The following is a 22,771-nucleotide window of genomic DNA, read 5'->3' as shown; positions in this document are numbered from 1 at the left end:
CTACATGTCCAGCCTGGAGATCCTAGGGCCTGATCCGGGGTCAGCCACAGGCTGTTACAGGACTCTCAGTTGCAGAAACTTCCATGACACAGGCAGATACATGGGCTCAGGGAGAATTCAGGCCAGGTGTCTTTCCTGTGTCAATGTTCAGGAAGTCGTCCTTCCAAAGTTAACCAAACCAAACAGATTGATTTGTTATAAAAAAATTTCCATAAGGAGAAAGTTTACCATGAAACAGCCCGTAGGAACATAGGCTTTCTGTAATTAGCATCCGGAGAACATACGGATGTTTCTTCTGTCAACATTCCCTGCTCTGCACTCCCTGTTCTGTTGGCTGGACTCAGCCCCACATCGCGCCCGTTGGAGCATGAAACTGGGGAGGTCAAGCATCTCACATGGACTCAATCACAGATGTCACCCTCCTGCTTCCAGCCCACAAGCCACTGAACCATGTAGGGCGAAGGTTAGCACTGTAGTTCTTGGCGCTTGCTCTGGGTTCCTGGGAGCCGTCTTCTCTCCCCATGATCCTCTGGCCTCCACATGTCGCCTCCCACCCACTAACCCCACCTCATCATATAACCATCCTTGTAAAACTAAACAAACAGGAAAGATCGTATAATTAGCAGTTTACATACGAACTCTGCTGTGTTGTAAAAGCTGAGTTCTTGTATTCCACCACCTAAGGTGAACCCGGTCATGCGTATTTTATATAGTGCTATTGTTTAGTTGCTAAGTCGTGTCCAACTCTCTTGCGACCCGGTGGACTGTAGCCCGCCAGGCTCCTCTGTCCATGGGATTTCCCAGGCAATAATCCTGGATCGAGTTGCCATTCCCTTCTCCAGCTAATCTTCCTGACCTAGGGATCAAAGCTGGGTCTCCTGCACTGGCAGGCAGATCCTTTACCCCTGAGTCACCGAGGAAGCCTGTTTTGTATAGTAGCATCTGGAAATGGAGTTTATGATTCCAGAAGACCCCACAGCAATGACTATAGGTTAACACAGCAGCTCTTTCCAGAAATTCTACTAGCCTAGAATGCCTCTGCTCTTGCAAACTTCTTAGTTATTGCAACCAGGCATAAAATAACTAGGACTAACCTTCTTAACTGCCTAGCCAGGGCTCCTTGAAAGAGTTTCTGAGGCTTGACACAGGTGTCATATGATGTCATACGATGGCATGGAGAGGTTAGAGGCTGGTGGCTCAGTGAGGATTCCTCTGCCACGAGGTGTGGGCTGGGTTATGATGGTGCTGAGCCTGGAGAGGGAGAGATAGGAGATGCAGGGAAGGGTCAGATGGAAAAGATTTTGTTCCTGATGGGATTTAGGGATTCCAGGATTAGGAAGAATCATCTCTAACTCCAAGGGCTTGAGTCTGAGCTTTGGGAGAAGGCGGAGACCATTGACAGACATGGGGAAGAATGAAATGGAATCAGTCCTGGAGCGGTGAATACCTAAGGGAAAAAGCCTTGGACTGCATTGGTGTTATTACTAAACATGGATTCTGTGCTCATAGGATAATACTATCAAAAGAGATATTAACACTAATTAAGCACTTACTGGCCTAAGGCAGCTGCGCTGAGGGTAGAAGAGAGCAAACTGAGACGGGTCAGCCCCCTCCTCTCCCCAGAGGGCTGTTCCCCTGGACGGATTACTCCTGCCGCTATGCATTTATAGCCTCTGGAGACAGAGCAGGATTGCTGGCAGCCACTCAGACAAGAGTCGCTCGCCAAGTGAGACCACCTGGAACGTTTCAATTCCAGAAGAGTTTATCCTGAGTCATTTACTTATTTCAGAAACCCTGACTGAGTATCCTGCAGGGCAGGCACTGGGTTTGGCCCTGATTGTGCATGTTTGTGCTTAGTCGTGTCCGACTCTTTGCAACCCCATGGAGTGGGGCCCACCAGGCTCCTCTGTCCGGGGGATTCTCCAGGCAAGAATACTGGAGTGGGTTGCCATTTGCTTCTCCAGGGCATCTTCCCACCCCCTGAGTCTCCAGCACTGGCAGGCAGGTCCTTTACCACCAGCGCCACCTGGGAAGCCCTCCTTTACCCATCTTGTTCCACCATGCCGGAGGCTGCTCACCTTGGAGACCTGCTGCAGATATGGCATGGGTACGGCCCCAGGGGCAGATTTACACCCTGTCCCCTGGATTTTCAAGGGGCCAGTAAGAGTTTACCCGAGGCCGCCAGAACTTCCATGCAGAGTAAACCAGAGAGGCATTGTCCCACCACCGTGAGCATCCTCAGGTGTGTCTTAAGACGTTGGTCTTGACAGAAGGTGTATAAATTTCCTAGGGCTCCAGAGCAAAGTTCCACAGACGGGATGGCTTAAACAATAGAAGTGTATTTCTTCTCCGTGCTGGAGGCTGAAAGTCCAAGATCAAGGTGTGGGCATCACCGGCTTCTCCTTGGGCCTCTCCCCGTGTTCTGCAGATGGCTGTCCTCCCTACGTCCGCACACCATCTTGCAGCTGTCTGTGTATTCATCTCCTTTTCTTGTGAGGATAACAGTCATATTGAAGCCTGGCTCATCCTATGACCTCATTTTACCTCACACCCCTGGGGGAGGAAATGGCCACCCACTCCAGGATTCTTGCTTGGAGAATCCCATGGACAGAGGAGCCGGGTGGGCTACAGGCCATGGGGTCACAAAGAGTAGGACACGACTGAGTGACTAAACAAGTCCTTTGTACTGAACTCACTATAGAAAGTGAAAGCCCCTCAGTCGTGTCTGACTCTCTGTATATGGACTATACATATACAGTCTGTGGCATTCTCCAGGCCAGAATACTGGAGTGGGTAGCCTTTCCCTTCTCCAAGGCATCTTCCCAACCGAGGGATCAAACCCCGTTCTCCTGCATTGCAGGCAGATTCTTTACCAGCTGAGCCACAAGGGAAGCCTGAAAAGTTTTCTCATTTTTTTCCAAGCTATGGCTCTTTGTAAAATTCTTAATTATCTCTACAATTCTTTCCTATGACTACTCAGAATTCCCATCCCACCTGGGTGGCATGGAGTTCAAATTCATGGCCCTGTGACTCAGATATTATTGGCACGAAGTCATCTTATCTAAATTATACATGATTACTCCAGTCCTAAAGAAAACGTATCTGGTCGTGAATGTACATATGGTCGTAGAAGGAGAGCACGCCCGGCTTTGTAGGAGAGTGGGAACTATTTTGAGTAGAAGTCTCATGAGCTTACTGGGTCTTTTTTATTTGTTTTCAAATTCTAATTTTCATGCCTGAATTGCTGACAAAACGCGATCTCTTCCAGAAGAGTTGGCAACAGTATTTAAAAGTCCATAAAAATCAGACAATAGGTCGTTAACGTTTAAGCCAAGTGTTGAAAAGTTAAAAGAGCCATAGTAGGCTAAGAAGTTACTTTAGGCCTTTGCTAAGCCAGTACGGGTTGCTTCATAAGACCTGGTTTGATGTTAATGCTATTTTTACAAAAGTATTTTGTGACTTGATTGTTTAAAAGGGGAAAGAAGTCATTTTCTTGTAAAAATGAGAAAGTCTTAATGGAGCACTTAGACTGCTAAGTGCAGCCTGAGATTTTTCCTTCTTCTTGTTGTTTGGTTGCTTCAGTTGTATCCGACTCTTTTGCAACTTCACGGACTGTAGCGGGCCAGGCTCCTCTGTCCATGGGATTCTCTAGGCAGGAGTACTAGAGTGGGTTGCCATTTCTTCCTCCAGGGGATCTTCCCCACCTAAGGATGGAACCCAGGTCTCCTGCATTGACAAGTGGATTTTTTTTTTAATCACTGCAGCACCTGGGAAGGCCCGGGCTGAGTTTTAAAAGAGAAAGTGCCTCATGGCCTGGAAAACCAGGGAGGCCATGTGGGTGGGGACTGGAGTGAAATCTCAGCTAGGCTAGCATCACCAGTACGATTGGTTTCCTAAATACTGCCTAGACTGTTATTTGATGGATTCATTCATTATACTGGCAAAGGAAATGGCAACCCACTCCAGTATTGTGTGGGAAGTCCCATGGACAGAGAGGACCCTGGCGGGCTACAGTCCACGGGGTCGCTAGAGTCAGACACGACTGAATGACTGAACAACAAAAGCAACAATTCATTGTTCACTTGCGAAATCTTAGGGAAGGAGTGGTTATTACTATTGTTAATATGTAATAGTAATAGGCACAAGAACTGTAATAAGGATGAAGACAACAGTTATCAATGTCCAACTGCTTGAGAGACTCCTTTTTCTAAATCTTAAATAATACCGTTTGTTAGAGGAAAACAAGTTAGTGCAGTGCTGCCCATTAATGCAAGATGTTTGAACCTCTGACCTTTTTAATCTCCAGAAAGAAAAAGCAATAAGGGCAAATATTTTTGATATGTTGCTTAAAAATTAATATCTTCTGACCTTGGCTCATTAGAATAGCAACAACAAAAACCAATAGGATAGCTACTTTGTTTCCACCCAGTACTGTAATTTGCTTGGCTGTGAAAATTTCAAGAGGCCGAACTGAAAGGCTGAAGAAAGCTCGTGCTCCAAAAATAGCTTGGAATCTTTCTGGAGGCCTAAGGGAACAGGCAGAGGAGGCTTCTCTCTATCTGAGGCAACCTGCCGCTCTGCCTTTGCAGTTCAAAGATGGCTAAGTTGAGGGAGGTGGGATGGATCCTAATTCTTTCCTCCAGAGAAAGACCATTTCTTGGCCCCTGAGCAAAGGTGGGTTTACCACAAAGTCCATGAAGCTTGAGCTCTGGGCATCCTGCCCCACCCTCTCCGCCATGTGCAAAGGCACTCCTTTCTTCAAAGGACCCAGACAATATGTTCATAAACAATAAGCCTTTGACAATTTATGGAAGGAATCTTTTCATATGCATTTTCTTAAAGAGGTTCCCTAGATTGTCTGAGCTTCAAGGTCCACAAAACCTGGGTTTCTGCCCTTGCCTCTAGGATGACATTGTTGAGAAGTGTTTTGTGAGATTCAGCAAAATTTTGCTTTTTCTACCCCAAGTGGCTTTGGCCCCTGACACAGAGATCAGGCTCCTTCATGGGACGGAAGCTTGCGGGCCAGGCAAGATAGCCAGTTCTCCATGGGTGAACGGGGGTGCTTTCCACCTAGAGGGGCATGATGCACAGACCACTGCTCTGTGAAGAGCGCTGATGGAGGCTGGCCAGGTGGGAGAAATCTCCAGCACTAAATTATCGGAAGCCAAGCCAAGTGTGTACTTTTAATGTGAGAAAAGTCCCCGTGGGGAAACTTCTTTGAAATCCCGGGCTAGGGGCGGATTTTCTGTCCATGTGTCCCTGATCCGATCGGTTTTGTAAGAGCTGGTACATGTGGCTGACAGTATCTGCTTCTGTTTCATGAGTTCTTGCCAGCATCCATCCTTTATCTTCTTTGCGCCTAGGATCAGGGCTCAGCAGAGTGGCTGGGAAACAGAAGGTCTTGAAACTATTTGTTAAACACTTCTCTCTTTCTCATTCTCCCTCTCTCTCTCTTACTCCTCCTCCCTCTCTCTTCTCCTCAGGTGCTTTATAAAAAAGGATGCTGATGTACCCCAAGATCTCTCAGGTGAGGCTGTTATTATGTATAATCTTTGTACACAGACCCTTGTAGAGTGTAGGCAACACCAGCCTTTTGAGTGGCTCTTCTAAGTGACAACTACCACCGTGTGATTCTTAGGGAAATCAGGCAGAAGGAGTCCTGCCTTCACCTACCCCGTCCACACTGATCGCCTCCTCATCAGAGCTGTCTTCCTTTAAGTATGAGAGTTTTCCAATACATGTGTGTGTGTGTGTGTGTGTGTGCCCGTGCGCTTAGTCATGTCCGACTCTGTGCGACCCCATGGACTGTAGCCCACCAGGCTCCTCTGTCCATGGGACTCTCCAGGCAAGAACACTAGAGCAGGCTGCCATGCCCTCCTCCAAGGGATCTTCCCGACCCAGGGATTGAACCCACATCTCCTGCATTGGCAGGTGATTCTTTACCACTAGCGCCACCTGGGAAGGCCCAGTATGAGTCTACTTTTCAAACGGGAATCTTCTACCTTAGTTATCAGTGAGTGCTTTAGTGGGATATTTAGAGGAAAGGGACACTGGACACCAAGAAGATTAGGAACCGAATGGAAGGCAGGCAGCAGCAGACAAATGCTTGCTCTGTGAATGGCCAGGACGAGTCCTGAGTGGCTTCTCAGCTTTGGGGGGCAGGGTGGCAGGCTCATATCCCAAAAGCTTCCAGCCCTGGCCAAAAAAATTCTTTCAGTCCTGCATGCCTGAGGCCTGGGGGTGGGAAAAGCCTGCAGAGGTCAGCTCACGGGCACATGGGCACCATGTTGGCCTTTCTGGCGGGCACACTGCAGGTCATTGTTTTATTTTAAGGTGTTTGAATGGAGGAGGAAGAAAGTGTTTTTTTTTTTTTCCTTTCATGTTCTGGGGCACTGAAGGATAACAGCGGGGCTTGATTGTCTGGGCAAAGATCAGCTTCTTCTCCATCCCCAACACTCGTGAGTCCACCCCAGGGAGGGGCTCGCTTCTGAAACATCTTTTCTTTGAGAGAAAAAGTCAGAGAGCGCTGTTGGCCCCTGCTGGTAGCCCCGAGTCTGGAGAGCTGAATGCATGACTGTCAGGGAGGAGCAGAGTGGGGCGCCTCTGCAGACCCGTGTCTGCTTTGCCAGGAGATTGGGCCAGTGCATGCTGACCTGGCTGTCCCTGCCTGATGCTGTCCCAAAGCCCTGGACGTGAGCAGGGCACAGGAGTGACAGACAGGCCACCACGTGCTCCAGCCTCTGGGAGAGCCTGTCCGGACCTGTGGGCTTTGACCTGTGTGTGCAATGTGTGGTTGTGTGGTTTTGAACCAGCCTGCCTTTGGCTATTAAGGCCGTTCTCACATCCCTCAGGCTTTGTGCCCAACATGGTTATGGACGTTGAGACTGAGAATATTTTTAGTTAAGGCCTGACTCTGTGGTTTCATTAGAAATGAGGAGGAAAAGAGAATTGTCCTTTGACTTTCGATAGAAGTGGCTGATCTCTACAGGGAGGCACCCTGGATGGTCCAGACAGCTGGCGAGCACGGTGTATTGCCATTACTCATTTGACCACGTATGTGTGTGTTAGCTGCTCAGTCGTGTCTGACTCTTTGCCACCCCGTGGACTGTAGCCTGCCAGGCTCCTCTGTCCATGGGATTCTCTGGGCAAGAATACTGGAGTGGGTTGCTATTTCCTTCCTGATCCAGGGCAAACCCAAGGCTTCTGCATCTCAGGCAGATTCTTTACCGTTTGAGCCAATAATGTTGTCATAATGCTGCCTCACTTTTTTCCACCTTCATTGTATTTTTTTTTTCCAGCTATATCTATGAATTTCCAGCTGTCTGCTGGGCACTCTGCGAGGCAGCAGGGGAAGCCCTGCAGTTGCCCTCAGAGACCTCACTGTCTGGGGTGTTTTCTCCATCACATCTGGCATCTTGTGTGTCCTGATCCCCCTTCCTTTTAATATGAATTCTAAAGAAGACCACAGAAAAAGGAACCGCTTTTCGCATGTGGCTGATAAACTGGTTATAAAGAGGGATGCAAAAGAACAGCCCCCAAAATAATCTGAGCAAGGACAGCACGGTTAGAATGAGTGTAATTTTCCATGGGGATTACTTTGAAGGATGCCATTTATTTGGAGATGGCAGTTCTGGTGTGTCGCTCAGCAAACAAGAGCTGAACCTCCTTACCTAAACAGTCACACAGTTAAACCCCACAATCTTTGGGCCCTGGGGGATTCTTTTTGGGGTGCTAATGTTCCACTCTGATCATTAACTGATGCTAAGAAATCTTCTGTAATCATATTTTAACGTCAGAATTGGGTTTATGCAATTCATCTCACCGGTGTCTTCAATGTATCTTTCTTTCCTTGATAAGTGATAGATTGAGAACTGAAATGATCTACTTCTTCCTAGAGGTCCAGGTGGTTTAGGGAAATGTGGGCACTGTGTATGTGTCTGTGAGTTTGCATTTAGCAAAATGGGCTTGCCCTGCATTCATCACTTTATAACAGCTTGTTACTATTATATTATTACTTTGTGGTGAATGCAAAGCCCGATGTACTGTGAACTCTCCTTGTCATTCTTTCCTCTGTCATATGCAGTCAGGTGTGTGATCTGGGGAAAGGATGGCCACCTTTGCTGGAAAGGGTATTAAGAGCACCCCTTTCCGAGTCTGGGCTGCCCTGGGCAGTCCCCCGCACCGGAGGCATCGTCTTGGTGCTGATCTCCTCGGCTCCCTGGACAGCGGGCGCCCCACTGTCCCTTGTCAAGGCTGTTTGCTCCCAGCAGACCAATTACTTCATTCCTTCTCTCCCCACCTCTTTAGTTTATTGGAGTCATGGTTTCTAAATTCTTCTTTCTAAGTTTACAGACCTCAAGTCACCTTTCTATTCTCCAGGAAAATCTTAAGGCTCTCATTGCTTGTGTCTCTTTAATGCTCAGTTATGAACTTAGCAACTGTGTCAAGCATGTGGCAAGCTCTCCTTTCTCCTCCCCAGGACCCTCTGCACCCACTGCCCTGCCTCTCTCCATCTTTTCCTCTTGGGGGCCTCCGGCTACTGTAGTTTCAGTCCTTGTATCCTGAGGGAGTGTACCCCTGGAGTCCCTCAGCGAGCCTAGGCTGGGCACTCATCCCAGGCTGGAGGCTGTCGGGATTCAGAACCCCTGGGCAGTACACAGGGGATGGTCCTTGTATGTCCCAGTAATTTAAGGTTCATATGAGAGGTTAGGTTCAAAATCACACGTGCGAAGCATGATAGGCTCAGGCACGTGGGAGAGAGGAGACCCTTGGAGAAACATGGGGAGCTGTCTGGGGTGCTGGAGAATCCCCTTCTCTACACTGCGGGGTTCCAAGCTCCTTCTGCCATGAGCCCGGGGTCATGGAGACCTTGAGCACCATGGCAGAGAGAGCTGAGAAGCAGCCAGCAGCAAGATGTGGTTAGGAGATCTACAGAAGAGGCCTGATCAGCTAAGTGCCTTAGATGCTGAAACATGAGCTGGAGTTTCCAGAAAAATCTGGACCTTGCTGCTGCCACATTTCACTTGGAAAAGTACAAAGGGCTCAGCTCACCACTTAAGCCAACAAAGGATAGTCTGAGTTTCAACCCAGCACCAGCTCTGATCATCTGATGTCCCTAAGACTTCCCCATGGCAACCTTGTGAGCTGCTTCACCTGTCTAGGTCTCAGCTTTCCCATCTGTGAAATGGGGCTTGGAGTAAATGTTCTCTGAGTCCTTCTTCCACTCTACAGTTCTCTTCCTCCCCTTCTCCTCCTCCAACCCCTCCTTCTCATCCCAGCCTCATTCTTCACACAGCTGTCTTAGATGCCCTCAGCTGACCGTCTGAAATTCTTCTCTGGGATCTCGGTCAACAGGAGAGTTGCCAAAAGCTTGGAGGTCTGCCACCCCCACAAAGAGTGAGAATGTGTGTTGTTTGGAAAGAAACAGAAGAAGAGGGTCGTTAAAGCTAATTATGGAAATGACGAGTTAGCGAGATATCCTAAGAGGAGAAAAATCCGGGTCCAATTGCCTGGTGGTGATGAAATCATTCTGGGTTGGAAGCCTAGCTCCCCTAGAGAGGTTGTGGGAGGAGGGAGAGTTACGGCCAGAGGGTGGGCAAGAGCTGGTCATCTTAAACCACAGTTGTATCCCCAAGTGTCTGAAGAACTGGAGACCGGGGTAGAATAATATTTATGAAGCTAGCTGGGCAAATCCCATGATGGCAGCCTCATCCCTCCTAAACTGGTCTATTTCTAGAAATCCGTTCTCCCCAAATGTAAGGAAAGAGCTGGTTTTTATGTATCATCACTGAATGAAAAACACCGTGCCCACGACCTGCTGGCGTGCACTGGCTGTCAGTTCGCTGAGCTCTGGTGGCCACAGAGGACTTTGCTTGAATTCAGAGGAGATACAGACAGTCACAGGAATACAGATGGAGTGGCCCCGCCGGGCCCCAGCACACATTTCCTTACAGCAGGTCCTGTAACTTCTCTGGGACAACCTGGTGCCTCAAGAAAGCCCAGTTTGAAAACCACTTGTGTAGTTGAACCTTCTTATTCACTTATTCTTATTCACTCAAAGGCATTTATTGAGCACCAAGAAGCTTTTGATGCTTTTGAACTGTGGTGCTGGAGAAGACTCTTGAAAGTCCTTTGGACTACAAGGAGATCCAACTAGTCCATCCTAAAGGAAATCTATCAGTCCTGAATATTCACTGGAAGGACTGATGCTGAAGCTAAAGCTCTAAAACTTTGGCCACCTGGTGCAAAGAGCTGACTCACTGGAAAAGAGGGAAAGATTGAGGGCAAGAGCAGAAGGGGCTGACAGAGGATGAGATGGTTGGATGGCATCACTGATTCAATGGACACGAGTTTGAGCGAGCTCCGGGAGATAGTGGAGGACAGGGAGGCCTGGCGTGCTGTAGTTCATGGGGTCACGAAGAGTCACTACACGATGTAGCGACTGAACAATGTGCTAGGTTTGAGGCTTAAAAGAAGAAGTGAATATGGGAGGTCAGCCATCCTTCTTGACTTAACTGTGCTTCCCTATTTGGAGGTTGCTGGGGATGGTGGGGACCCGCCTGGGTGGAGTGGGGAACGTGGTTTTCACCACCCACCTTCCTTGGTGAATCTGTCTTCCGGAGTACGAGAAATCTGAGCCCTCCTTCATGCTCATTCTCGCAGAAGCCCCACTCCCTCGTCACCACTGCCGACCCATTCCTAATGGTGGGACAGCCTGCCTGGGTGTCTTCTCATCTGTGCATAACTGCACCGCCTTGTTGGAAACTCTGACCAGTCACTTAGCGTTCAAGGCGAGGGAGCGACTGGTGTGTGCCTACAGAGCTGCAACAAAAAGTGCTCTTGTGCTCAGCACTCCGGCGTCCTCAACACTAAGTTGCTTCTGAGAGCCCAGGAGACGGACTGTTTATTCTTAAAACCAATTTCAAAGGTGAGTCAGACCACTAGCTCCATCCTCATAATGTGCCATATGGAAGGTTGTTTGCACGAAGGATGCTGGTGTCCCCCACATCCCGACCTAGCGAGAGTTCTGGTTCTGCATGGGGCCAGAGTGAAAGAAAGAGCTAGGTGCTTCTGCCACTCTGCAGTGGGGCTTGGCGGCTGTTCCCAGCACAGCCAGGAGCCCACTGTGGTCCGGGGGCCGAGAGGCCAGGTGCCCCCAGGAGAGAGGAATCTAGGAGACCAGGAGCACAGGGTGGTCCGGCTCATTCCTGGCCTGCACCTCTCTTCTCACTTCCCGGGTCCAGGCTCCCTTCATCAGCTCTTACAAGGAGGACTGCAGTAGCCTCCTCCTGTCCTTCCCTCTCACTATGGCCAAAGTTACTCAGCAGTGCTGAAATTCTCAACAAAGCCCTAAATTAGCAGTGATAGTTGTCAGCGGTGGAAGAGAGAGATGGTGAGAGAGAGAGGGGGACAGACAGAAAGAGAGGGAAAGAGGATCCCTTGATGCTGCCAGACTGCTTGTACTATGAAGCTAAGATCTCTGAGCATGGTGGTCAGGGACACCCACACACAGAAGTGAACACAGCACAAATGTTTCTTTAAGCAGAGTTAGTCATTCCTTTATCTATGTTTCCACATGTGATGTACACCCTCCTTCATACCAAACATTTCTATTTTTTTTAATTTTGATTTATTTTTGGCTGTGCTGTCTTCATTGCTGTGCATGGGTTTTTTCTCTACTTGTGGTGCACAGGCTTCTCATTGCAATAGCTTCTTATGTTGTGGACCATGGGCTGTAGCCTGCTCGGGCTTCAGTACTTTTGGCTCCTGGGCTGTAGAGCACAGTCTCAGTAGTTGTGGTACACAGCTTAGTTGCTCTGGGGCACGTAGGATCTTTCTGGACCAGGGATCGAACCCATGTCTCCTGCATTGGCAGGCGGATACTTCAGCACTGAACCACCAGGGAAGCCCCAAACATATTTATTCTAATTATCTATTTCTGTGACCATCTTGGCTTCCTTGGTGGCTCAGATGGTAAAGAATCTGCCTGCAGTTCAGGAGACCCAAGTTTGATCCCTGGGTTGGGAAGATCCCCTGGAGAAGAAAATGGTTACCCACTTCAATATTTTTGCCTGGAGAATTCCATGGACAGAGAAGCCTAGTGGGCTACAGTCCATGGAGTTGCGAAGAGTCGGACATGGCTTAGTGACTGAAGAGCACAACATGTACGTGTGCATGTGTGCACATGCGTGTGTGCGTGTGCACATGCGTGTGTGCACGTGTGCAGTGTGCCTTCACTGCCTGGGAATGCCTTTTCTTTGAGATATTGTTGCCTGGTCTCTTGTAGGGCCCTTTCTCTATTTTGGTTGGGGAAGCTTCCTTTTTCCCTCTTTGCTTGGCCTCATTTTTCCCCATATGGAAAGTTTCCCTACCCCTTTATAAATGGGATCACTGGCAGTGAATGTTTTTCCTGATCTCTCTGACCCATGGTTGGTAGAAAGGATTCTAAGTCCTAACAGCAAATATTTTTAAAGAAATAGGAACTCTTGGACATAATAAGGCTTCTTTCAACCCATTCTCCTTGCACACAACTATGTATTTAATGGAGAGAAATGAAAACCTGTATTTTTGCTCACAGAGGACAGTAGACAAAATGAAGATACAGCTGGTAATGTATATGTTTTTTTCCCTCCCCAGACTGTTTTTCATTAGAAGAGAGGAATGTGGAGGAGTGGAGGTTGAAGACTGAATTGTGAGCCCAAAATCTTCCTATGTGACTGGAACTCTGTAAGAGGACAGGGCTAAGATGGGCAGTTTCCTCTGATCGGTGCCTGAAACTGACATCCTGGATCTCAATTTAGTGCTTGTTCATAGAAAAACAGCCTGTGGGTTTGAATAAGAGCCCATAGGAGCAATGCAGTGACAGATACAGCATCCAGGGAATTAGGGGAGAGAAGAGGCCAAAAGACCTCCAGGAAACAGGCCAAGCTCCTGCAGCAAACTGCTTTATAGCTCACCCCTCGGCCTTATTAGACTCATGATGTAGTTACAGTGATCCGGGACCTTTTCATGGAGTTGCCCCTTCCTAAAGGCAGAGACGTTTCAGAGCTGTGCGGGGAAGTCAGGGGCTAGAAGAATAGAGTAACGCAAGTTGTAGCTCTGATAATCAGCTCCCAGCCTGGCTCGGGAGGAGTCATCAGACGACTGGCAACTCTGTCTCCCCCACTTGGCCACACCCTCTGCTCCAGAACTAAGGCGCCGGGTGCAGCCCTGACTCAAGGAACAAGTGATTGGGTGGCTGCCCGTCAAAGGTAGAAAGCATGTTAATGCGAAGGTAACAGTACATGTTAAAGGGCTGAAGCAGATAGTTCTTCATCAAACTTACCTATACGTGTAAATATTCTACTCATACTTATACTATGATTTTACAGAGTTTAAGGCATTTATAAAAATTTTAAAATAAATATCTGTTAAATCCTTAAGACTGTTGAATAATTATAGAGTGGCATGAGTATAACAGGGGAGTTGGATTATCTCTTCCCCAATTGCATAGTAGCGTTTTATGATTGTTGTAAGGCAAAATGGCTGTCTGGGGAGGCCTTACAAATAGCTGTGAAAAGAAGAGAAGCGAAAAGCAAAGGAGAAAAGGAAAGATATAAACATCTGAATGCAGAATTCCAAAGAATAGCAAGAAGAGATAAGAAAGCCTTCTTCAGCGATCAATGCAAAGAAATAGAGGAAAACAACAGAATGGGAAAGACTAGGGATCTCTTCAAGAAAATCAGAGATACCAAAGGAACATTTCATGCAAAGATGAGCTCGATAAAGGACAGAAATGGTATGGACCTAACACAAGCAGAAGATATTAAGAAGATATGGCAAGAATACACAGAAGAACTGTACAAAAAAGAGCTTCACGACCCAGATAATCACGATGGTGTGATCACTCACCTAGAAACAGACATCCTGAAATGTGAAGTCAAGTGGGCCTTAGAAAGCATCACTACGAACAAAGCTAGTGGAGGTGATGGAATTCCAGTTGAGCTATTCCAAATCCTGAAAGATGATGCTGTGAAAGTGCTGCACTCAATATGCCAGCAAATTTGGAAAACTCAGCAGTGGACACAGGACTGGAAAAGGTCAGTTTTCATTCCAATCCCAAAGAAAGGCAATTCCAAAGAAAGCTCAAACTACTGCACAATTGCACTCATCTCACACGCTAGTAAAATAATGCTCAAAATTCTCCAAGCCAGGCTTCAGCAATATGTGAACCGTGAACTTCCAGATGTTCAAGCTGGTTTTAGAAAAGGCAGAGGAACCAGAGATCAAATTGCCAACATCCGCTGGATCATAGAGAAAGCAAGAGAGTTCCAGAAGAACATCTATTTCTGCTTTATTGACTATGCCAAAGCCTTTGACTGTGTGGATCACAAGAAACTGTGGAAAATTCTTCAAGAGATAGGAATACCAGACCATCTGATCTGCCTCTTGAGAAATCTGTATGCAGGTCAGGAAACAACAGTTAGAACTGGACAAGGAACAACAGACTGGTTCCAAATAGGATAAAGGAGTTCGTCAAGGCTGTATATTGTCACCCTGTTTATTTAACTTATATGCAGAGTACATCATGAGAAACGCTGGGCTGGAAGAAACACAAGCTGGAATGAAGATTGCCGGGAGAAATATCAATAACCTCAGATATGCAGATGATACCACCCTTATGGCAGAAAGTGAAGAGGAACTCAAAAGCCTCTTGATGAAAGTGAAAGTGGAGAGTGAAAAAGTTGGCTTAAAGCTCAACATTCAGAAAACGAACATCATGGCATCTGGTCCCACCACTTCATGGGAAATAGATGGGGAAACAGTGGAAACAGTGTCAGACTTTATTTTTCTGGGCTCCAAAATCACTACAGATGGTGACTGCAGCCATGAAATTAAAAGACGCTTACTCCTTGGAAGGAAAGTTATGACCAACCTAGATAGCATATTCAAAAGCAGAGACATTACTTTGCCAACAAAGGTTCGTCTAGTCAAGGCTATGGTTTTTCCTGTGGTCTTGTATGGATGTGAGAGTTGGACTGTGAAGAAGGCTGAGCGCCAAAGAATTGATGCTTTTGAACTGTGGTGTTGGAGAAGACTCTTGAGAGTCCCTTGGACTGCAAGGAGATCCAGCCAGTCCATTCTGAAGGAGATCAGCCCTGGGATTTCTTTGGAAGGAATGATGCTAAAGCTGACACTCCAGTACTTTGGCCACCTCATGCGAAGAGTTGACTCATTGGAAAAGACTCTGATGCTGGGAGGGATTGGGGGCAGGAGGAGAAGGGGACGACAGAGGATGAGATGGTTGGATGACATCACTGACTCGATGGACGTGAGTCTGGGAGTTGGTGATGGACAGGGAGGCCTGGTGTACTGCGATTCACGGGGTCGCAAAGAGTCAGAGACGACTGAGCGACTGATCTGATCTGATCTGAAGGCACAAAAATGCTGTGGGAGTCTGTATCTCAGTCTCTGCGTGTGTGCTCAGTCAGCCGTGTCTGACTCTTTGGGACCCCATGGACTGTAGCCCACCAAGCTCCTCTGTTTGTGGGATTTCCCCGGGCAAGAATCTTGGGGTGAGTTGCCATTTTCTTCTCCATTCCCAGTCTGTTCAAGGGGTTAACAATAGCTCCCACTTTGTAAGATTCCATGAGTGAAAGCTCACTGGTACGAATCAGAGAACTCTGTAAGGCTTGTGTTTGCTATGACCAGAGCTTTAGTAGTAACAGTAAAGGTGTCAGTGCTTTCCTGGTGGCTCAGTGGTAAATAATCCACCCACCAATGCAGGAGACAAGGGAGATGCAGGTTGGACCAGGAAATGGCAACCCACTCCAGTATTCTTGCCTGGGAAATCCCATGGACAGAGAAGCCTACAGTCCAGGGGGTTGCAAAGAGTCAGGACTGAGTAACTGAGTGCGCATGTCAAAGGTAGCTGCAACAGAAGGGGAAAGTTCATCTTACCAGTGAAAAAAACAAGGAACGAAAGAGTGGAGCTGGGGTCCTTCTCATATTTGTCCATTTATGAAAACGTGTGTTTGTATTCATTTCATGCGACACTGAGATGGATTCAACTGAGGTGGCGGCTGCTGGTCCTGCCTGGTGAGAGGACTTGGCTTCAGTGGATTTTTACTTTCGGAATCTAAATGTGAATGAACCCCGCTGTCCTGGAGGCTCATCAAGTCTTTACCCCTCAAGGCTCTTTCCAATTACTCAGTGAAAGAGTACAGCAGGAGAAAATGGACATGCATGCAGTTAGCACAGGGAGATTGATGCCATCTTAAACTCTATTTGTAGATTTGTAATATTCTCCTAAAAATCCCTGTGCCCAGAGTCAAATTATGGTTTCCTTTGCTATGATCTGTCTTGAGAGAATAGTAGAAGGTTGTGGCTGGATGAAACCTTTTAAATCAAACCAATCTCCCATTTACAAATGAGGAAACCAAGGCCTGGAGAGGTTAAGCCTGAGGTCACCGAGCTAATTAGTCGTCCTTGAGAGAAAATGAAGCTTTGCCTTTTCTTTTTAAGAGGGTCCTGGTGGCTCCACTCTGAGTGCATGTTGTAACTGCCTTTGTGCAGTGATACCAAAACTTTTTAGTAGAAAAGGGGATTCTTTGAAACATGAAGCCAGTTCTCTCCCTGCCAAGATACTTAACAACAGCAATGAGCTAGGACATCTGTCTGTGATGGGGAATTTGGGAGGCAAATATTTTTACAGAACCTAAGTGTTCAAACAAACATGAGGAGCAAATATGGTCTCAATTCCAGCTGAGCCATTAAAACCTGGACAGGGGAGCAACAGAGAATGCAAATAGAAGGTGGATAGGAAATACAGAGTCCAGGCTCCTTGTATGAATTATATGAAAAATGAAATTAATGCAGGCTTGAGTTTTCTTTACACGATATGACTGCATTAAAAGAGTCATCATTGGTTTCTAGGAAAGCATTTGAATTTATAAGTTTCTCCTTTGGAATGTAAGTCTCTGGTTAAAACTTGGCAGGGCTGGCTGTATGCTTAGAGGACTGGGCAACCTGAGCCAGGGAGAGCCTTGTTTCTGCCCTGCAGGACTGGGGTGGCTTAGAATTGTCAGGGCTGTGAGTTGGACGTAGAGCCTCTCCAACAGAGTCAAGCCAGGATTTGATTAGGCAAGCGGCACCAGGGCAGGGAGAGGGCATGGATGGGGAAATGCACCAGGGCAGGGAGAGGGCATGGGTGGGGAAATGCACCAGGGCAGGGAGAGGGCATGGATGGGGAAATGCAGTAGGGCAGGGAGAGGGCGTGGATGGGGAAATGCAGTAGGGGGAGGGCCAAGAGCAAGGGCCAGACTACTGGACTGAAGTGAGACAGAGTCACCGGGTGAGGTGGGAGCTGTCATGGAGGGAGGCATCCAGGCTGAGATTTGCTCCCGGTAGGGGAAGGCCACGTGGGAACAGGTAAATGGGCGGTCTTGACTTTGAACCTTCAAGTTCTTTTTTTAAAAAAAAAAATGTATATTTACTTACCTGTTTGTATTGTGATTAAAGTCACATAATGTCAAACATGTTATTTTAACCACACTTCACTATACGGTTGGTGGCCCTAAGTACATTCATATTGTTAGTGAACTCTCACCATCATCCATCTCCTGAATTTTTCATCTTCCTAAACTGAAACTCAAAGACACTTGCTCTTTGGAAGAAGAGCTATGACCAACCTAGACAGCATATTTAAAAGCAGAGACACTAGTTTGCCGACAAAGGTCTGTATAGTCAAAGCTATGGTTTTTCCAGTAGTCATGTATGGATGTGAGAGTTGGATTATAAAGAAAGCTGAGGGTGGAAGAATCTATGCTTTTGAATTGTGGTGTTGAAGAAGACTCTTGAGAGTCCCTTGGACTGCAAGGAGATAGAACAAGTCCATCCTAAAGGAAATCAGTCCTGAATATTCATTGGAAGGGCTGATGCTGAAGCTGAAACTTCAATACTTTGGCCACCTGATGCGAAGAACTGACTCATTGGAAAAAACCATGATGCTGGGAAAGATTGAAGGCGGGAGGAGAAGGGGACAACAGAGGATGAGATGGTTGGATGGTATCACTGACTCGATGGGCATGAGTTTGAGCAAGCTCTGGGAGTTGGTGATGGACAGGGAGGCCCGACATGCTGTGGTCCACGGGGTCACAAAGAATCTCAGACACGACTGACCGACTGAACTGAACTGAATACTGAAACTCAGGCTTCCCAGGTGGCTCAGTGGTAAAGAATCTGCCTGCCAATGCAGGAGACGCAGGTTCCATCCTTGGGTTGGGAAGATCCCCAAGGGAAGGAAATGGCAACCCGACCCAGTATTTGTGCTGGGAAATCCCTGGGACAGAGGAGCCTCATGGGCTACAGTCCATCAGTTTGCAGAGAGTCAGACTCGCCTTAGAGACTAAACAACAACATCCTGAGACTCTGTTCCCAGTAAGCGCTCCATCTCCACCCCCGCCTCTGGCCCCTGGCGTCTACCAGTGCACTTTCTGACTCTAAGAATTCGACTGTTCTAGATTTCTCGTTTGCGTGTGTGCTAAGTTGCTTCACTCATGTGCCACTCTTTGTGACCCCATGGACCGTAGGCCGCCAGGCTCCTCTATCCTTGGGATTCTCTAGGCAAGATTACTGGAATGGGTTGCCATGCCCTCCTCTGGGGGATCTTCCCAACCCAGCGATCAAACCTGCGTCTCTTATGTCCCCTGTGTTGGCAGGCGGTTTCTTTACCACTAGCGCCACTTGGGAAGCCCAGATATCTCGTATAAGTGAAATCAAACAGTATGTGTTTTCAAGTGCTTTTGAGGTAAAGGGTGGAGCAAGGAGGTGGGTTCCTTGATGCGCCTCCTACACTTACGCATGAGTTCAAGGTGGGCCAGGAGTGCTAGGTGACACCAGGACAAGTGGGAATGGAAGCCGTTGGGATAACTAACGTTATCCGAATTGGAGGGAAGCCTGGCGTGCTGCAGTGGGACACGACTTAGCGACTAAACACCAAAAACAGCCATAAATATTGACACAGACCTGATTCTCCCCTTCTTGTTAGGGAAAAGCTGTGCTCTTATAGAAAAATGGGTGCAATTCTTCACTATCTCTTTTGAAATACTCCTGCCTAGATATAGGAGGATATTCTCTCCCTAAAGCAAATGACACTCTTAACGCACCCCTCACCCCCCCACCACTGCTGACCAGGAATACATGATTGCCTACAGGACTGACTTGAGGATCCTCCTGAAAAACTAGCTTCCTCAGGCCGGGGCGACAGTTACTGGAATTTCAACATTAGAGATCCTTACTTTAGCGTCGACTGTAACGCTGACAGTGCAGCTTGCCTTTAAAATGTGAAATACTGCTGGGGTAAATGAAGGAGGAAACAGACAGAACAGGCTCCATCTTGAAGGCAGGTCTCCATCGTGGGCTGGAATGTGGACTTTGAGCTCTATGCCCAGTATCTATGGAAACAACATACCAACTGGAAAACCAGGCCCCTGGAGGGAAGAGCCCCAGGGCTCGTCCCCAGACTCTCCTTAGCCTAAAAGAATATCCTAATTATCTGTGTAACCAAATAGAATCATACATTCTGTTATGCTTATTGGGGTATGACCACAGGCCTATTGATAATTGCCCACTGTTAACTACCTAGGCTTAAGGCATATGAATCACGGGTTAACTTTGATTGTATCTTTCTTTTCCTTTGTTCAGACTAGTTTCAGGGAATTTGGGGAGGTGGGTTTGGGCGTGTATACTTAGGGTGTATAAAGTTTTCACAAAAACTGATCGGGGTCCTTGGTTAAGAGGAGACTCTGCCTTGGGCCCGCCGCTGTAATAACCTGCACTCCACGATCTGCATTGTCCTTCTGAGTGAGTTCGTTTCCTGGAACACGTGGCTTCAGTGTGAATTAATTCAGCAGTTCAGGGTCCTGTGTCAGCTCTGAGTGAGGACGGGTGGGGAAGGAAAGCTGAGAGGTAAAAGCAAGGGCCATGTGTCAAGAGGGGAGAAGAAACCCAAGGTGAGCACTGCTTATGGCAGAAAGCTTCCCGGGTGGCTCAGTGGTAAGGAATCCTGCCAATGCAGGAGGTATAGGCTCCATCCCCTGGTGGCAAGATTCCCTGCAGAAGGGAATGGCGACCCACTCCAGTATTCTTGCCTGGGAAATCCCATGGACAGAGGAACCTGGTGGGCTACAGCCCACGGGGTCACAAAGAGTCGGGCACAACTGAGCGGCTAAACAACAACATTGCAGAGGGCCGTCCTGGAAAACACTGTTGCTTGTCTGCTTCTGAAAAAACACAGAAAGTGTGAGCAGACTTGGTGCCAGGTATTAATAATATCCTACGTGTCCAGGGGAAGGCAGAGGAGACTAAAGCCTCTCCTCACTGTGGGCTGTACTTTCCTTAACAGAATCCGATGCGTTTACACAGTGATCTGCACTTCCATAACTGATCTGCGTCCGTAACTGATATTTCACTCCTCTTCAGAGTACTGTGATGGAGGAGGAGGAAGCGCTGTGAGAGCAGACTACAGGCAAGATGAAACTTGGGGGCTCAGGCGGGTAACTGGTTTTCTTGATGTCATAATGTCAGAGGTGATCTATTGAAAAGCCTCAGTGGATTCCTGGAAAATTAGAGGAAGAAGCTGGTGATGACGGTGGTGAGTGGGGGTAGGGCCAGGGTTTGTAAACACTCTGAAAAGGAATTGAAAGTTTAATTTTTGCAGAACTTCCCCGGGGTCTAGTGGTTAAGAATCTGCTTGCCAGTGCAGGGGACGTGAGCTGGATCCCTGGTCCGTAGTCAGAGTGGTGTTAGTCGCTCAGTCGTGTCTGACTCTTTGCGACCCCATGGCCTGCGGCCCGCCAGGTTCCTCTGACCATGGGATTCTCCAGGCAAGAATTCTGGAATGGATTGCCACTTCCCTGGTCCAGAAAGATCTCAAATGCCGTGGGGGCAACTAAGCCCATATGCCACAACTACTGAGCCCAAGAGCTTCAAGCCCACGCGCCATGACAAGAGAAGCCCCTGTTCGTCACAAATGAAAAAGCCCAGGGCAGCGACAGAGACCTAGCGCAGCCAAAGATAGATAAATAATTTTTTAAAGTTTTCTTAAAAAATATTTTTTGCACGTGCGTATGTGCACCTTTATTGAAGAGATTATTACTACATTCTCAAAGTAGTCCTTGCACCACAAAAGTAAGACCTTTAAGTTTTTCAATGTGTCACTGGAGTGGTATGGAAAAAAAAAACCTCACCGAACACAACCCTTTCCGGAAGAGATTAGGGGTCCATAAGTGAGGTGGGGAGTCCAGGCTGGGAGTGGTTGTCCCTCTGCTTCCAACATTGCTTAAATGACCCTTCCCTGGGCAGCAGGCAGTGTGGCTAGGAAGACATCCATCTTCATTGCTTACTCAGAAGACCCTCCAAAAGCACACAGGTACGGATCCTAGAGCGTTTGTTCATATGTAACAGAGGTTCAATCTACAAAATGTTAATTTATGGGCTTGTTATGATGCCTATAAGTTTCTTTGAAATGATGCTGGTGGTCTAGTCACAAAGTCATGACCAACTCTCTGTGACCTCGTGGACTGTAGCCCGCCAGGCTCCTCTGTCCATGGGATTTTCCAGGCACGAATACTGGAGTGGGTTGCCATTTCCTCCTCCAAGGGATCTGCCAGACCCATAGATTGAATTCCAATCTCCCGTATTTGGCAGGCGGATTCTTCACTGCTGAGTCACCAGGGAAGCCCCTCTTTAGAAATACTTGGGTATAATGAGAGTGACGCTCTGCGTGTGTTACTTTAGGTCAATCTCAGGTTAAGAAGGCCTAGTTTGGACGGAGGAGCCTGGTAGCCCGCAGTCATGGGGTTGCGAAGAATCAGACACCACTGAGTGACTTCACTTTCACTTTTCACTTTCATGCATTGGAGAAGGAAATGGCAACCCACTCCAGTGTTCTTGCCTGGAGAATCCCAGGGAGGTCAGAGCCTGGTGGGCTGCTGTCTATGGAGTTGCACAGAGTCGGACACAACTAAAGCGACTTAGCAGCAGCAGCAGTTAGGAGGTGGCCAGCCAGGGTTATATCAGAAAGGTCATTCACATCTTTTATAAGGTCTCCTCGTTCAGTTACATTGCTTTGCTAATTCATATAATTATCAGCAATGGATTTTTATTGATGAAACTAGAGTCTTGTTAATTACTTCTCACTGTGAATTTAAAGGGATTCAAGATGCATAAACTAGAGCTCAGAGGTGCTCCTTCTCTGAATGAGCAGGACCTAAGATTCAGCTCAACGATGGACCCATTTCACATCTTAGCTTGATCCCTATTTGGTCCTACATCCCGTCATTGGTTTAAGGGATGAAATGTTGTCAATTACAATGTTTTGACTCTTACTTAGGAATTTTGTCATATCTGCGGTGAGCAAACATGTTACAGGACATGTTTGGCACACCTAAAGAACAGGCAGCTGGGGCTTGGTCAAGTTTAGAAATCCAGTTGATGAATTGTTCTAAGCCTGTTTTGTTAATGTTTATCAGATAGGTGTCCGTGTGTGAAAATTTGGCCTGAGACTTGCTCTCATTATGGCTTGCTAATGAGGTTGCAGAGGAAAGTTAACTATTTTCCATTCGAATGTTTTTGAAAGCTACTAAGATTTACCAAACCAAACCAAAACCAAACCAAACTGCAAAAGTTGTCCATGACCAAGGTGAATTAAGTTACTTTCAATGATTTCGTCAGGCTTCACTTGTGGCTCAGCTGGTAAGGAATCCGCCTTCAGTGTGAAAGATCTGGGTTT

The 22,771-nt window shown here is 47.4% G+C and overlaps 1 long non-coding RNA gene across 1 annotated transcript; it reads right to left on the bottom strand.

Annotated features, from left to right (window-relative positions):
- Nucleotides 1-2: 2 nt before the first annotated feature.
- LOC132343656 (uncharacterized) lies at nt 3-21,536 on the bottom strand. Its single transcript, XR_009492591.1, has 4 exons — nt 21,228-21,536; nt 19,278-20,596; nt 1,095-1,251; nt 3-160 (listed from the first exon to the last, which is right to left on the bottom strand). It is a non-coding gene; the product is annotated as an uncharacterized lncRNA (long non-coding RNA).
- Between the last annotated feature and the right edge of the window lie 1,235 nt (nt 21,537-22,771).

The sequence above is a fragment of the Bos taurus genome, chromosome 23 (genome assembly GCF_002263795.3).
Source record: "Bos taurus isolate L1 Dominette 01449 registration number 42190680 breed Hereford chromosome 23, ARS-UCD2.0, whole genome shotgun sequence".
Classification (NCBI taxonomy): Eukaryota; Metazoa; Chordata; class Mammalia; order Artiodactyla; family Bovidae; genus Bos; species Bos taurus.
This window is presented reverse-complemented; position numbering and strand designations above follow the sequence as displayed.